This window comes from Giraffa tippelskirchi, chromosome 10 (assembly GCF_054371585.1).
Source record: "Giraffa tippelskirchi isolate mGirTip1 chromosome 10, T2T-mGirTip1v1.2.pri, whole genome shotgun sequence".
In the NCBI taxonomy this organism is placed as follows: domain Eukaryota; kingdom Metazoa; phylum Chordata; class Mammalia; order Artiodactyla; family Giraffidae; genus Giraffa; species Giraffa tippelskirchi.
The window spans coordinates 81312849-81328025 of NC_137284.1; the positions used below are offsets into that span (position 1 = coordinate 81312849).

General features: G+C 34.1%; 1 protein-coding gene across 14 annotated transcripts in view; it reads right to left on the reverse strand.

The window, feature by feature from the left end:
- Window positions 1-15177, reverse strand: part of LOC145524398 (uncharacterized) — a 1208145-nt gene that overhangs the window by 534858 nt on the left and 658110 nt on the right. For 12 of the 14 annotated variants that reach the window (XR_014067480.1, XR_014067473.1, XR_014067475.1 and 9 more), the window contains one exon: window positions 14139-14214. The gene's annotated coding sequence lies outside the window, so the exon portion shown is untranslated. Of the gene's footprint in view, window positions 1-12827; window positions 14215-15177 lie in introns of those variants that run through there. The other 2 variants (XR_014067465.1, XR_014067466.1) reach the window with 2 other exon arrangements.

The following is a 15177-nucleotide window of genomic DNA, read 5'->3' on the forward strand; positions in this document are numbered from 1 at the left end:
ACAGTTTGGCTTACAGTTCACTCTTGCTGTTGTATATTTTATGGGTTTGCATACATATATATAGTACTGTAGAGTATTTTCACTGTCCTGAAAATTCTCTGTGCTCCAACTTTTGGCGCCCCCTCGCCTCTCCAAAGTCTAGCACATGCTGATCATTTTACTGTCTCCATAGTTTTGTTTTTCCCAGAATGTCATATAGTTGGAATCATATATTGTGTAGCCTTTTCCAGATTGGCATCTTTCACTTAGTATCATGTCCTTAAGTTTCCTCCATGTCTTGTCCTAGCATGATAGCTTATTTCTTTTTAGTACTGAATGATGTTCCATTGTCTGGGTGTAGCATAGATTATTTATCCATTCAGCTACTGAAATACACATTGATTGCTTCCAAATCTTGACAATTCTGAATAAAGCTGCTCTAAACATCTATGTTCAGGTTTTGTGTGGATGTAAGTTTTCAACTCCTTTGGGTAAAGCCACAGAGAAATCTTATCAATTTTTTAATACTTTACATCTCATGTCTTTTATGTCGTACCTCACCTCTTTGTCAAACTCAAAGTCATACAAATTTTCTCCTATGTTTTACTCTAGAAATTGTGTAGTTTTATACATTTATATTTATGATATATTCTGAGCTAATTTTACACAAAGTATGGGACTTAAGTCACTTTTAATTTTTGTTTTTAGATAACAAATGTCCAGCTATTTTAGCAACATTTGATGAATACAGTATGCTTTCTCCACTGAGTTACCTTTCCACAACTGTCAATAATCAACATATTTGTGTAGATGTCTTTGGGCTCTCTGTTGTGTCCCATAATCTATGTTCTTGTCACCTTCCACTACCACACTCTATTGATTTCTGTAGCTTTATAGTAAGCCTTTGACTTGCATAGGATAAATCTTTCAATTTTGATTTTCTTTTTCAGAATTATTTGCCTATTCTGGATACTTTGCCTTTCCACACAAATTTTGAATAATGTTGTCAATAGTGATAAAAATATATTTCAAAGATTTTGATTGGAATTGTGCTGAATCCATAAAGCAAATGACATATAATTGACATTTAATAGAACTGAAGCTTCAAATCCATGATCAGGCTCCTCTGTAGAGTATTTCTCTGATTACTTCATTATTGTCTCCCAGGTTCTAGCATACAGTTCTGGCATTCATTTTAATATTTATATTTAAGCATTTCTCTGTTTATGCTATTATATTTGGAGTTATTTTTGTTTAATTTCAGATCCCCATTGTTTTTTGATGGTGTATAGAGATTTGATTTTTTGTATTGACCTTTTATTGCATGGCCTTGGATACATACTTAATTCTGGTAATTTTTAGTTCAATTTTGGGGGATTTTTACATAGACAGTCATACTGAGAATAGAAAAATACATATTTTTTTCTATTCAATAGTGCTTTTGTTTTTGTATTTTGCCTTTAGTACTGACTAGGACTTCCAAAACAATGCTGATTAGGAATGGTGAGAGTGGACATTTTTGCCTTTTTACTGACCGTGAATTATTGTTGTTCAATTGCTAAGTTAGGTCCAATTCTTTGCAACTCCATGAACTGAAGCACACCAGGCTTCACTGTCCTTCACTATCTTCTGGCGTTTGCCCAGACTCATGTCCATCGAGTCGGTGATGCCATCCAACCATCTCATCCTCTATTTCCCCCTTCTCTTGCTCTCAATCTTTCCCAGCATCAGGGTCTTTTTCAACGAGTCAGCTCTTTGCATCTGGTGGCCAACCTGTTAGACCTTCAGCTTCAGCATCAGTCCTTCCAATGAATATTCAGGGTTGATTTCCTTTAGAATTGACTGGTTTGATCTCCTTGCTGTCCAAAGGACTCTCAAGAGTCTTCTCCAGCATCACGATTCGAAAGCATCAGTTCTTCAGTGCTCAGCCTTCTTTATGGTCCACCTCGCACTTCCATACATGACTACTGACCTTAGTAGTAAACAATTCAGTTTTTCAGAATTAAGCATGCAGTCAGATGTAGAATTTTGTTGTTGCTACTGCTTTGTAGATGTTCTGGTCAGTATTATGTTAATGATGTTTTCATCTATTCCTAGCTTTCTGAGAGCATTTATCATGAACTGGTATTGCATTTTATCAAAAAATTCTTTTCTGTGTATATGAGATATTCATAGTTTTTCTACTTTGTTAATATGGTGAATTATATTGTTTATTTTTCAAATATTGAATCAACTTTGCATTCTTTGAAGAAACCCAGTTTTTCATGATGTTTAATTATTTCTATATATTTCTGAATTCAATTTATTCAGGACTTTAGTGTCTATGTTCATGATACTGGATTTGGAGCTTTCTTAGAACATCTTCATCTGATTTGGGCATGAGAGCACTGCTCATCTAAGAAAGTGAGTTTGAAAGTGTTCCCTCTTCTATTTTCTGGAAGGAATTGTGTAAAATCAGTATTATTTCTTCCCTAAATATTTGTTAGTGTTCATCAGTGAAGTCATCCACATCTGGAGTTTTCCTTTCTTGTAAAATTTTTAAGAATAAATTCAATTTCTTAATAGACACAAGACTATCAGAGTTATATATTTATTTTTGCATGTTCTATTAAACTGTTTTTCCAGGAAAGGATTCATTCATCTATTTTGCTGAATATATGAGCATAGAATTATAGGATTCTCTTATTTTTCTTCAGCTGTCTATGGGATCCCTCATGATGTTCCCTATTTAATTCCTAATATTAGTAAATTCTGTTTCGTCTCTTTTTATTTGCCAGTCTTAATAGAGCTTCATCAGTTTTATTCATCTTTGCCAATAACCACACTTTGGGTTCATTGACTTTCTCTACTGTTTTTCCATGTTCAACCACATTGCTTTTGCACTGATCTTTATTATTTCCTTCCTTTGGCCTGCTTTGAGTCATATTTGCTGTTCTTTTCCTACTTTAGTTGGAAAATTAGATCACTGATGTGAGATCATTCTTCTTCTCTAATATAAGCATTTTATAAATGTTCTCCAAGCACATGTGTATTTCACACATCTTTATGTTTTGTATTTTTGTTTTAACTTAGCTCAAAATATTTTAAAATTCTCTTCAAACTTCTTTGATCCATGATTTATTGAGAAATGTGTTTCTTAATTTCCAAATATTTGAGACATTTTCTAAATATCTTTCTGTTATAAATCTAGTTAAATTCACTGTGTACCAAGGAAATACAGTTTATGTAAATTTATTAAGTATTATATAAAGAATGTATATCCTGATATGGTTCAGTTTTTCAGATGCATTCTATAAATGTTAACTAGGTCAATTTGTTTGGTTGTCTTATTTAGGTCATGTTCATCCTTAGTGATTCTCTTATTTGTTCCACAAATTATGAAAGAGTAATATTGATGAACCTACATATAATTATGGATATGTCTATGTTTCTTTTCAGTTCTGCACTCTTTTTTTTCCTGCCTCATATAGGTGTGTGAACATTTAAAATTATGTATTTTTGGAGCACTGACTCATTTATCATTATTAGAATTGTATTTATGCCTGATAATACTCCTTATTCTGATATTTACATTGTTTGATATTAACGGATATATTCCTGCATTCTTTTGATGTGTTTTCATGATACATCTTTACTCATCCTTTTATTTTTATTATTCTCTTTTGCTCTTTTTTTAAGTTATTATATTTATTATAGTACTATGTTTACATTTAAAGTGCCTTTCTTATAGACAACTTATATATTTGGGTTTGCATTCTTTTTATATATCACATTTGGCAATCTCTGTCCTTTATTTTTTAGTTTTTTTTTTTTTTTAATCTCTGTCCTTTAAATTGTATGTTTTAACATTACTGTTTAAGGTGATTATTTTAAATTGGTACTTTGCTTCTCCCTTTCTTTTTTCCTCTATTCCTCTGTACTGGTATTTTTATAATTGTAGTTTATTTCATTTGTTGACATTGATACTATTTAAAAACAATGGCAGTTTCATTTAATTTTATAATATATATGTATATATTTAATTGCTCAGATTTAACATCCAAATAATATTATACCTTTCCACATAAAACAACTGATACAGATACAACTCTGTACCTCTCCCATTCTATGTGATATCATCATGACAATGTATTTTGCACACGTTACTAACACACACATTATCCCCATATTTGCTTTATGAGATCATTTTTTAGAACATTTTTAAAAAGAGAAATAAATTTCATTTTATTCTATTTTTAATTCTCTGCAATTTGGGGATAGATAAAAGTTTCTTATATTTTTTCTGCCCGAAAAACAATTTAAAATAGACTTTTAGATTAGATCTGTTGGCAGTGGATGTCTTCAGGTATTTTGATTGTTTTAGAAAATCTTTATCTTTTTGAAGGATATTTTCATTGAGTATAAAATTTGGTGTTAATTTTTTTCCCTTTCTTTTTCAACATTTAAAAATGTTACTTAATTATGTTCTTGCTTGCCAGGGTTTATATGGAAGTCAATTGTACCTTTGATCCTCATTCCCATATAAGTAATATGTCTTTCTTCCTTTGGTTTCTTTCAAGATTTTTTATTTTGACTTGATTTTCAGCAGTTTGTTTGAATATTCTTAATATGTGCATGTGTATGTTTTAATTTCTTCTTCGTGGTAGTCTCTGAGATTCTTGGGTCTACAGCTCAGTGTCTATCACTAATTTTGGAAAATTCTTGGGCATTATTTCTTAAAAAGTTTCATTGGTCTCATTTTCTCTTCATTTTTTTAAATTCCAATTATGCATTATTTTCTTGTTGTTTAGTTGCTATGGCTTGCTTGCCTCTTTGGGATTCCATGAACTGTAGCCCACCAGGCTCCTTTGTCCATGGGATTCTAAAGGCAACAAAATTGGAGTGCGTTGCCATTTCCTTCTCCAGGGGATTTTCCTGACCCAGAGATTGAACCCGCATCTTTGGCTGTGGTAGGTGGATTCTTTACCACTGAGCCATCAGGGAAGCCCAACTATGCATTTACAAAACTGCTATTTTCTTATAGTTCCTGGGCCCTCTCTTCCGTTTCCTTTTGCTATTTTGTTGTTTTCCTTTTTGCTCTGTTTTTTATTTTTGTTTCATTTTTGGTGATTTTAGCGAGTTTTTCTTAGCTGTGTCAAGTCTAGTAATGAATCTATTGAAGACCTTATTTTTCACCATTATGATTTTTTGATGTTACTATGTTTTTAATTTTTAGTATTTCCATTTGAATCTTCTTCTCTTATATTGCCCATCACTCTGATTAAATTATCTATCCACAGCTCAGCTGGTAAAGAATCTGCTTACAAGGAGGGAGACCCTGATTCAATTTCTGGGTTGGAAGATCCCCTGGAGAAGGGATAGGCTACTCAACTCCAGTATTCTTGGGCTTCCCGGTGGCTCAGATGGTAACGAACCCACCTGCAATGTGGGAAACCTGGGTTTGATCCCTGAGTTGGGAAGATCCTCTGGAGGAGGGAAAGGGTACCCACTCTAGTATTCTTGTCTGGAGAATCCCCATGGATAAGAGGAACCTGGCAAGGTACTGTCCATGGGGTCGCAAAGAGTCAGACACAACTGAGTGACTAGGCACAAACGTACATGTTTACCTTTTCTACTGACTTAAACTCTTCAAGCTATGACTTCAAGTCCCTTTCTTAAAATAAGGGAAACTAGATGACTTCTAAGGGATCACCTAACACTAAAATTTTGGAATATAGAATATTCACAGAAATCTACTTCAGGTTTTCTGAGAAGCTCTTCACTCTTCTATTTTATAGAAATGCTGGGAAAGATTGAAGGCAGGAGAAGAAGGGGATGACAGAGGATGAGATGGTTGGATGGCATCACTGACTCAATAGGCATGAGCTTGAGTAAACTCCGGGAGTTGGTGATGGACAGGGAGGCCTGGAGTTCTGCAGTCCATGGGGGCGCAAAGAGGCAGATACAACTGAGCGACTGAACTGAACTGAACTGAACTGAATCAGAGCTTAGACCTTTTAGATTATTTGTTGTTAATAATCAGGCACTTTTTTTCCCCTTTAGCATGAGATAAGAATGTGTGGTGTGGATGTCTATATTTCTATGTGAAGCACACACACATCTGTACACAAATCCACCCATGCATAATCATTGGAATCAGGAATTTAGATTACATGCCAAGATAGAACACATGCTAGGGCCATCTGTCATTTGTAAAATGTAATATAGGAAAATGCATACAGGCATATTTACTGAATAAAAAGTGTTCTGGCACTTAATCAGATGCATAATGTAAACTGCACATTTTTGGAAGATTAAATTAAGTTGCTCTTTATTAACTTATCTGGGATTTCCAAAAGGAATTATACTTGGATTGTGACTTTTTTACTCATTTCTATCTGCTACAGAAAGACCCAAATAACTACATTAGTACTGCAAAAGTATTAAGGCTTACATTGCTATTAAATCTTTTAAGAAACAGGAAACATATTTAGCAGAAAAGTATTTAAACTTTTCAGTCACTAAGTCAGCCTTCAAATATATACATTATATCAAATCTCCTGATTTATTCCCCATTTCCCTACACAGTTACTCTGTTTACAGTTCAAATGACAAAGCAACATCTAAAAGAAGGTCAGAAATACATTAGAAAGCTCCTAAAATGAAATAATTAATATATTTCCCAATAATTTTCATACTGTGTTATAATTTGGGCATTTTACTTTTGAAAATATTATAATGAAAAAATTGAAGATCTTTTGAAATTGGAACATATGAGTGCCATACAAATTTGATCATTATTTTTCTTACATGAAATCTTATTTCTTTTTTCTGGAAGCATTTTTTTCTTATATCTTGACTAGAGTTTCTTTTAAATGTGTGTAATAACATTAGAGTAAGTGTAAGGAATATTAAAATTCTTTGATGAAATCTTGAAACTGATGCTTGTAGTTATTTGGTTGAACTGAATTCTCTTTTCCTTCTTTATAATGTGTTTTAATGGCCTGATGGAAAGTACTAACTTTTATATTTCACAGCCCCCATCTAATAATTGAACTCATGTTCTTACTCATAACTGGTCCAAAATTTAATAATAAATACAACTTATTAATCATATAACCTTTCTCTTCAGTCAGTTGTGAAGCAGTTTCACCAGGTGTAGTGTCAGAAATTACTGCTTGTCTCTCTCATGTATATTCTCATCTTTGTCACTGGTAATGGAATCTTTATTTTTGGCTTAGTGGTAATTTTTAAAGTATAAATCTTTGTGGCCTAGACTACTTTACAATGAGGGTGCCAGGGAAATGGAAGCAGGAATGCTTGGATGAGATTTAGGGAAAACACTTTAAAGATGTGTGACTCAGTTGGAGGCATTCTTTATTGCTCTTGTTCCATCATAATTCCTGTTGCCTAAGACTTGGATGGCTGGAGCTCTAGCAGCCGTCTTAGAACCATGATGAAAAGGCTAAGAGAAACAGAGACCTGGCTCTAATATCTAAACTACAGCAACAATGCTAGGAAGTGCCTACTTCTGACAAGAAAAACAAATCCTTTTACATGTAGACCACTGTAATCAGTTCTCTGATAATAGGTGTCAGATCCAATTTGTATAGAAATGTGTGATATCCAGAATGAATGATAAAACACATTTCCTCTTAGGGACTATCTGACACAAGATTGTGAACAATTCCTGTCACCCACATAAAATCTTAAAATAATTGTTTATATTATTTTTTAGTTTTGTTTTTATTGTCCACCTGTCATGTGCAAAGCCCTCATGTTTTCAGTTGCTTATATTTTCTCTTCCTGAATTAAGTCATGAGCACCTGTGCTTCATGTCTGAGACCAAATAAAAGTCTCTTTCATAGATCCATTTCCTATTATTGGTTTTTTAAAATATCATATAGTGATTTGCTAGCAGGGAGAGCATAGGAGTATCCAGCATGCATCAAATTGTAGTTAGGCTATGAATAGCTCAATCAAAAGCTGATAATGCTAATTTAGAGAATGGGTTGAAGGAATAGTTTATTTTACCAACCAAGGCTAACTTTAATGACAATTTCTGGTGCAAAAATTATTTGTAAAACCAGAGAAAATTGTTGATAGTAATATTTCCCTTGATAAGTAGGAAAATATTTGTATATGATTTTTTAAATTAAGAATAGTTTATATTGATTAACAATGATGTGTTAATTTCACTTGTACAGCAGTTTTCAGTTATACATATACATATATCTATTTTCTTTCACATTCTTTTCCCAATTTAACTTGTTAGAGAATATTGAGCAGAGCTCCCTGTGCTATACAGTAGGTCCTTGTTGACTATTTTAAATATAGTACTGTGTATATATCAATCCCAGACTCCCAGTTTATCCCTCCTTCCTCATTCTTTCTCCCTGGTAACCATAAGTTCATTCCCTAATCCTACGAGTCTATTTAAATTTTGTAAAGAAGTCCCTTTGTATAATATTTTTAGATTTCACATATAAGCGATATCATATGGTATTTGTCTTTCTCTGTCTGACTTACTTCACTTAGTATGATAATCTCCGGTCCATACATGCTGCAGCCAATGGCATTATTTCATTCTCTTTAGTGCCTGAGTAATATTCCATTGTATACATGTACCACATCTCTATCCATTCATCTGTCAGTGGACATTTAGGTTGCTTCCCTGTCTTGGCTATTTTAAACAGTGCTGCAGTGAACACTGGGGTGTGTGTATCCCTTTGAACCATGGTTTTCTCCAGATATATGCACAGGAATGGGATTGATGGATTACATGGTAGCTTTATTTTTAGTTTTATAAGGATCCTCCATACTGTTCTCCATGGTGGCTGTACCAATTTCCATTCCACTGGCACTGTAGCAGGGATCTTTTATCCACACCCTCACCAGCATTTGTTCTTTGTCGATTTCTTGATGATGGCCATTATGACTGATGTGAGGTAACACTTCACTGTAGTTTTAATTTGTGTCCCTCTTTTCTCTAATACTTAGTGATGTTGAGCATCTTTTCATGTGCCTCTTGGCCATCTGTATGTCTTCTTTGGAGAAACGTCTATTTAGGTTTTCTGCCCATTTTTTGGATTGGACTTTTTTTTTTGGTATTGAGCTACATGTACTATTTGTTTACTATTGCACCAAAAAAGAATAAAATACCTAGGAACAGCTATACCTAAAGAGACAGAAGACTTGTACTCCAAAAAAAAAAAAGACCTGGTGAAAGAAATAGAAGATGACACAAATAGATGGAAAGATATACCATGTTCTTGAACTGGAATAATTAATATTGTCAAAATGACCATACTATGCAAGGCAATCTAAAAATTCAATGCAATCTCTATCAAATTACCAATGGCATTTTTCACAGAAGTAGAACAAAAAATTTTAAATTTTATGGAAACACTGCTGCTGCTGCTGCTAAGTCGCTTCAGTCGTGTCCAACTCTGTGCGACCCCATAGACGGCAGCCCACCAGGCTCTGCCGTCCCTGGGATTCTCCAGGCATACAAAAGCTCCCAAATAGGCATAGCAATCTTAAGAAAGAAAAATGGAGCTGGAAGGATCAGGGTCCTTGGTGTCAGACTACACCACAAAGTGACAGTCATCAAAAAAGTATAGTATTGGCACAAAAATAGAAAATAGATCAATGGATAGGAGATCTAGAAATAACCTGCACACCTATGGTCAATTTATCTGCACACAGAAGGCAAGACTATACAATGGAGAAAACACAGTCTCTTCAATAAATGATGCTGGGAAAACTAGATAGCTGTATGTTAAAAAAAAAAAGAAATTAGAACATTCTTTTACACCATACTCAAAAAATAAACTCTAAATGGATTAAATACCCAAATGTAAGACCAGATATTATAAAACTCTCAGAGGAAAAAATAGAGAGTGACTCTTTGACATAAACTATATCAATATTATTTCCAATCTGTCTCTTAGAAAAATGGAAATAAACATAAAATAAACAAATGGAACCAATTAAACTGAAAAGCTTTTTCATAGCAAAGCAAATAATACAAATATGAAAAGACAACCACAGAATGGTAGAAAATATTTGAAAACAATGTGACTGACAAGAGATTAATGTATATTTTTAATAAAATAATTTAGTATATTTAACAACCACAGATTTCCTACAATATTCCTCAGAGAATTATGTCTAAGGGCATAATCTGCCTTTCATTAATAATTCTTCAAGAGTAAGCAAGGAAGATACTAAATATACTGAAAACCTTTTTTAAGGCAAGCTCAGACCATCACAAGACATATTTATGGGCATTTTTTTCATACATATGCTAGGTTGTTTTGTATTCAAAAATAGAAAGGTTTAACATTAAATTGTAAACTGTTTTTTGAGAATCTATACTTTTTATGATACAGCATTTTTGGTATAAAATAAAAATTATATATGTCAAATGTTCAGTTTTTGAAGAGCTGCTGAAATATGGAAGAAATATTGTAACAATAGTTTTGACAGTCTGAAACAGAATCAGAAATCTATAGACTTTGTCTGAATTCTATCTCCGTTCCTTAAGAGATTTTGAGTACAATATTTAAATATTTATGAAATATAAAACTAAGCAATCTAATATGGTACCTAGTACTTAATAGATGCTCAGAAAGTGACTTTGTGTGTCATCCATCCTAAGTATGAATTCTAGCTCTCCTTGATTACCTCTAGCAGCATGGATAAGCCTGTATTCTCACTGGTGAAGTGAAGCTGAAAGAGTGCTGCTGCTGCTGCTGCTGCTAAGTCACTTCAGTCATGTCCAACTCTGTTCGATCCCATAGATGGCAGCCCACCAGGCTCCCCCGTCCCTGGGATTCTCCAGGCAAGAACACTGGAGTGGGTTGCCATTTCCTTCTCTAATGCATGAAAGGGAAAGTGAAAGTGAAGTCACTCAGTCATGTCTGACTCATAGGGACCCCGTGGACTGCAGCCTACCAGGCTCCTCCATCCATGGGTTTTTCCAGGCAAGAGGACTGTAGTGGGCTGCCATTGCCTTCTCCGCTAAAAGAGTATCCACTAGTATTTTATAGAGTTATTGTTCTTTATAGATTAGGTAGTACATTCAAGGAATTTGCATTGTGGCTACCACATGTTAAATTTCCAGTCTACTTTGGTCATCTTTATTTAATTATCAACAATGATACTACAGAACTGTAAACTACTTGATACTTTTGGAAAGCACTTTCAAGTACACTATCTATTTTAACCATATGTTTCTGTGAGATAGAAAAAACTTCTCATCCACATATTTATGGAGAAGGAAACCAGCGAAAGAAAAACTGTACTATCAGCTAATTTCTCAAGTGGCAGATGATCTAATTCTAGAATAAGGCTTCTTGATACTCTCAACATTGCCTATATATTCTGCCAGTCTTGTATCTCTTCTCATGCACCTTCAGAATCTCATGAAATGCGAGGCACCAAAACACCATAATGTGTTGTTTGAGGGGTGTTATGTGGCAAACACACACACACACATATGTGGCAAACATGCCCCAAATTCTATCATCTATTTTGGTTCTTTGTTCCCAGCCCTTCTCCCAATATAGCTTTCATGTGAGTGTTCCCATGTGAGTACATGATTTCTTATACTCTCTATGATCTTCTAGCTCATTTATTTTAGGGAAACATTTGAAAAATGACAAAACGACAACTTTTCTGCTTACTATGATATAATGGCATCAGATCTTCATTCAATTCTACTTTCCTCATCTGTGAAAGTTGAGTAATTGGAAAGAAATAATTACCAAATCATCTATTGACACATATTATTGAGCAAACAAAAGGGCTGTTATTTGCACATATATAAATATGTACAAAGGATTCACATTAGACAGGACAAATAACATTTCAAATGTTTTTACAGTCATCTACTATTTATTCTAGGGATAGCTGTGTCTCCTAATCACACTAGGTAGGAAGCTACATAGAAATAAATTGGTTTAACATTTGTGTTCAAAAAACAAAGATGAATCTGAGAAAGTAGATCAATCTAGTAAAAAATGGTTAAAATGGCTTTCATATATTTATGGTTTCTGAGTTTTTGAATTATATTTTGTGAAGATTTATGTGGAATATTTGAAACTTTTAAAAAAAATATAGAGATGCTTATTGCTCCAACTGTTGAAAAACAGTCATGTGAAAAGTATAAGGAAATGGTCCTGTTGATAGATCTGTGAGATAAGCATTAATGTTTTAACTGAATGCAACACAAGTTTCAAAGTAGATTTGGTATTCAGTGCTACTTGAAAGCCTATCCAGACATATATTCTCAATATTAATGAAGTTTCTGTATGTCAGGGAATGAAGAATGACATGGAGGTAAAGAATAAATAAATCATGGAGCCATCCTTCATTGTAAAAAAAAGACATTAACTTCTTGACCACTTACCAAATCAGAATACCATAGCCTGGAAGAATCTTCCATGATAATTTAGTCAATACTATAATTCAGGATACCGAATCCCAGAAAAATAAGTGATTTATACAAAGTTCTAAAACTGAATCAGTTTTCTTAAAACTCTGTTTTGCTGATAATTATGATATCCAAGTATCTAGACTCATAGGACTTAAGAGAGATTCCATCTTCTTAAGTCAATTATTTTTCCTTAGAGTTACAGAAAAGAATGTGTACAAATAATATATTCATTTCATCCTTTGCTATAATAGGTTCATTCATTTGTTTACATAAAATCAATCAGGAAGTTAATCTAACTTAATGGCACCATTACCAGTGCCAGTAACTTTTAGCAATACTTGTTTGCTAAATTTCAATGCATGTTTTTATAACACATGGCCTGTTTTCTTTGGCAAGTGTTTTCTTAATTTTCTAGTTTCTAACCTACTTTTAATTAACTTTGACTCATACAGTACTTGACAATATCCTTAAAATAAAATCCAAGCAAAAGTAAAAGTTTTCAAATGAAAGGAAAACATCTGTAACATAGCAAGATAATCTTAAATTGAACTAATTATGGGCTTCATCAGGCTAGTCCTTAAAATCCCTTTAAACAACATTGGCTATAACCACACCTATGGGCTCAATTTTCAAAAGGAAAATATAACACTGAGCACTTCTGAAAGAAACTTTATAAGAAGGCTCATCTACCTAACCTAAAAAACAGACGTGGGGAACCAAAATGAGAGGGTGTGAAAAACATTTTTAAACTTTATTCCTTACACCAAAATGCCAAATTGTGGCACCAAGATTGGAAAAAACCATACCAGCTGTATTTAATGCCCTTCATATTAAAAGAAAAAACAAAAGTTTGGCATTGAAATAAAGCAATTTACAGATACTTGTAACTTTCCAAACTCTACAATTTAACTCAAAATTTCCTCTCCTTATTCTAGAATTTCTTTCAAAAATTTATCTTGAGGCTGAGGGATATCATTCAACCAGTTCTCACAGAGCAACAAGAACTATCATCACTATTTCCTGAATAGAGGCAAAACCTGCTCTAGCGTCTCTCCGATTTACCATTCTATTTTTACCCATGCTTCTTTCACAATTGGGGAGACCAAGTTCAAAACACTCTTTTCCCTGAGTCATCCTCATTTTTTTCCTGTATGAATTGTTTCATATAATGACCCTTTGCATCCACAAATGATATTCAATCTATAAATTTTAAGTTGAGTCATCACTACCTGCTTGCAACTCATTAAGATTTATTTAATAAGTCTATAAATGCAGGTTACAAACTTTAGACTTTATTTTGCAAATAAGGGGGGCACCAGAGAGATCTGAGGAGTACAAATTCTTCCAATTTTCAATTTACAAATCATTGTGGTAGTAATGTGGAGGATGGTTTATAATAATTTGTGACCTGAGGGAGACCAGCTAGAAGACCCTCCAGCTAGTCTAACAGAGATTTGATGTGCACTTGAGCAAAGGCACATGTCAAAGGAAATGGAGTGATAGAAATTGGTCTAAAGCTGTGATTCCTCAAACTTTAGTTGGCATCAGATTCAGAGTCTAAAGATACACATTTCTAAGTTTCAAGGTAGTATTAGTGCTGCTGGTCTACGACCACACTCAAAGACAACAAAACTAAAGCCTTTCTACTCCAAGTGGACTTTGGATCAGAAGCACTGGCACCACCTGTTACTAAAAACTGATATTATTAATAACTTAGTTATTAGATATCTCATCCTACCTTATCCAAGTCTGCCTTTTATGAGATCTTCCGGTGGTTTCTATGAAGATTGAGACTTGAGATGTGATGCAGTGCTCTAAAATAAAGAACAGGTAAGATCAGTAAAGTTTGGAAAAGATGAAAGAGTATCTAACATGACTGATGCTACTGCCTAGAGCTGCGGAATTCACTGGTGGCTCAGATGGTAAACAATCTGCCTGCAATGAGGGAGACCTGGGTTTGATCCCTGGGTTGGGAAGATCCCCTGGAGGAGGGCATGGCTATTCACTCCAGTGTTCATACCTGGAGACTCCCCATGGCAGAGCAAGGTGGTGGCCTACAGTCCATAGGGTTGCAAAGAGTTGGACACGACTGAGCGACTAAACTTAGCCCAACAGAACATTAGGTAGATAGTGGTGATGGTGCTTATTCAGCTTATCCAACTGATGGGTGGACAGGTAGTGTCCTAGTGATTAACAAAGTTTTCACAAATCTCAAAGTCAATTTTAATACATATATAACTCCAAGCTTGTATAACACCAGCCAACATATAAGGACAGTTCAAAGAGTACACATAAGTCATGAGACTTTTGAAACTCGAGAGTAAGAACTGAGTTTTCTCTACAAAAAAAGAATTCCCTGATCTACAAATAGGGAAAAAAAAAAATTCAATTCCTGGCTCTAACTCTGGATTTATCTCCAGATACACTGTTTCCATCAATTTTTGTAGAGAATCAAGTTCCAGGCCACATGGCTAAGTGCTGCCTTCCTTCCCATAGGTAAGCCAATTTTTTGTTGTGTGTGTGAACAAAAATGGAAAGTAACTGCACCTGGGTTTTAAATGAGAAAACGGTTTCTGAAAAGAGGGTAAAACTCAGTACAAAAGCAAGGCTGCACTTTTGGTCCACAACTGTGTTGCTCTTTGGGACTTGCTCTTAGGAAAGATGAAATTTCTGCCAACTTAGCTGTCTCTGAGAACAAGGCTCAGTAAATGATGTTAGGAACCAAGAATCACAGTAAGAAAAGTTTTTAAAAAACGAGTGGTCAAGCATATGTTCCA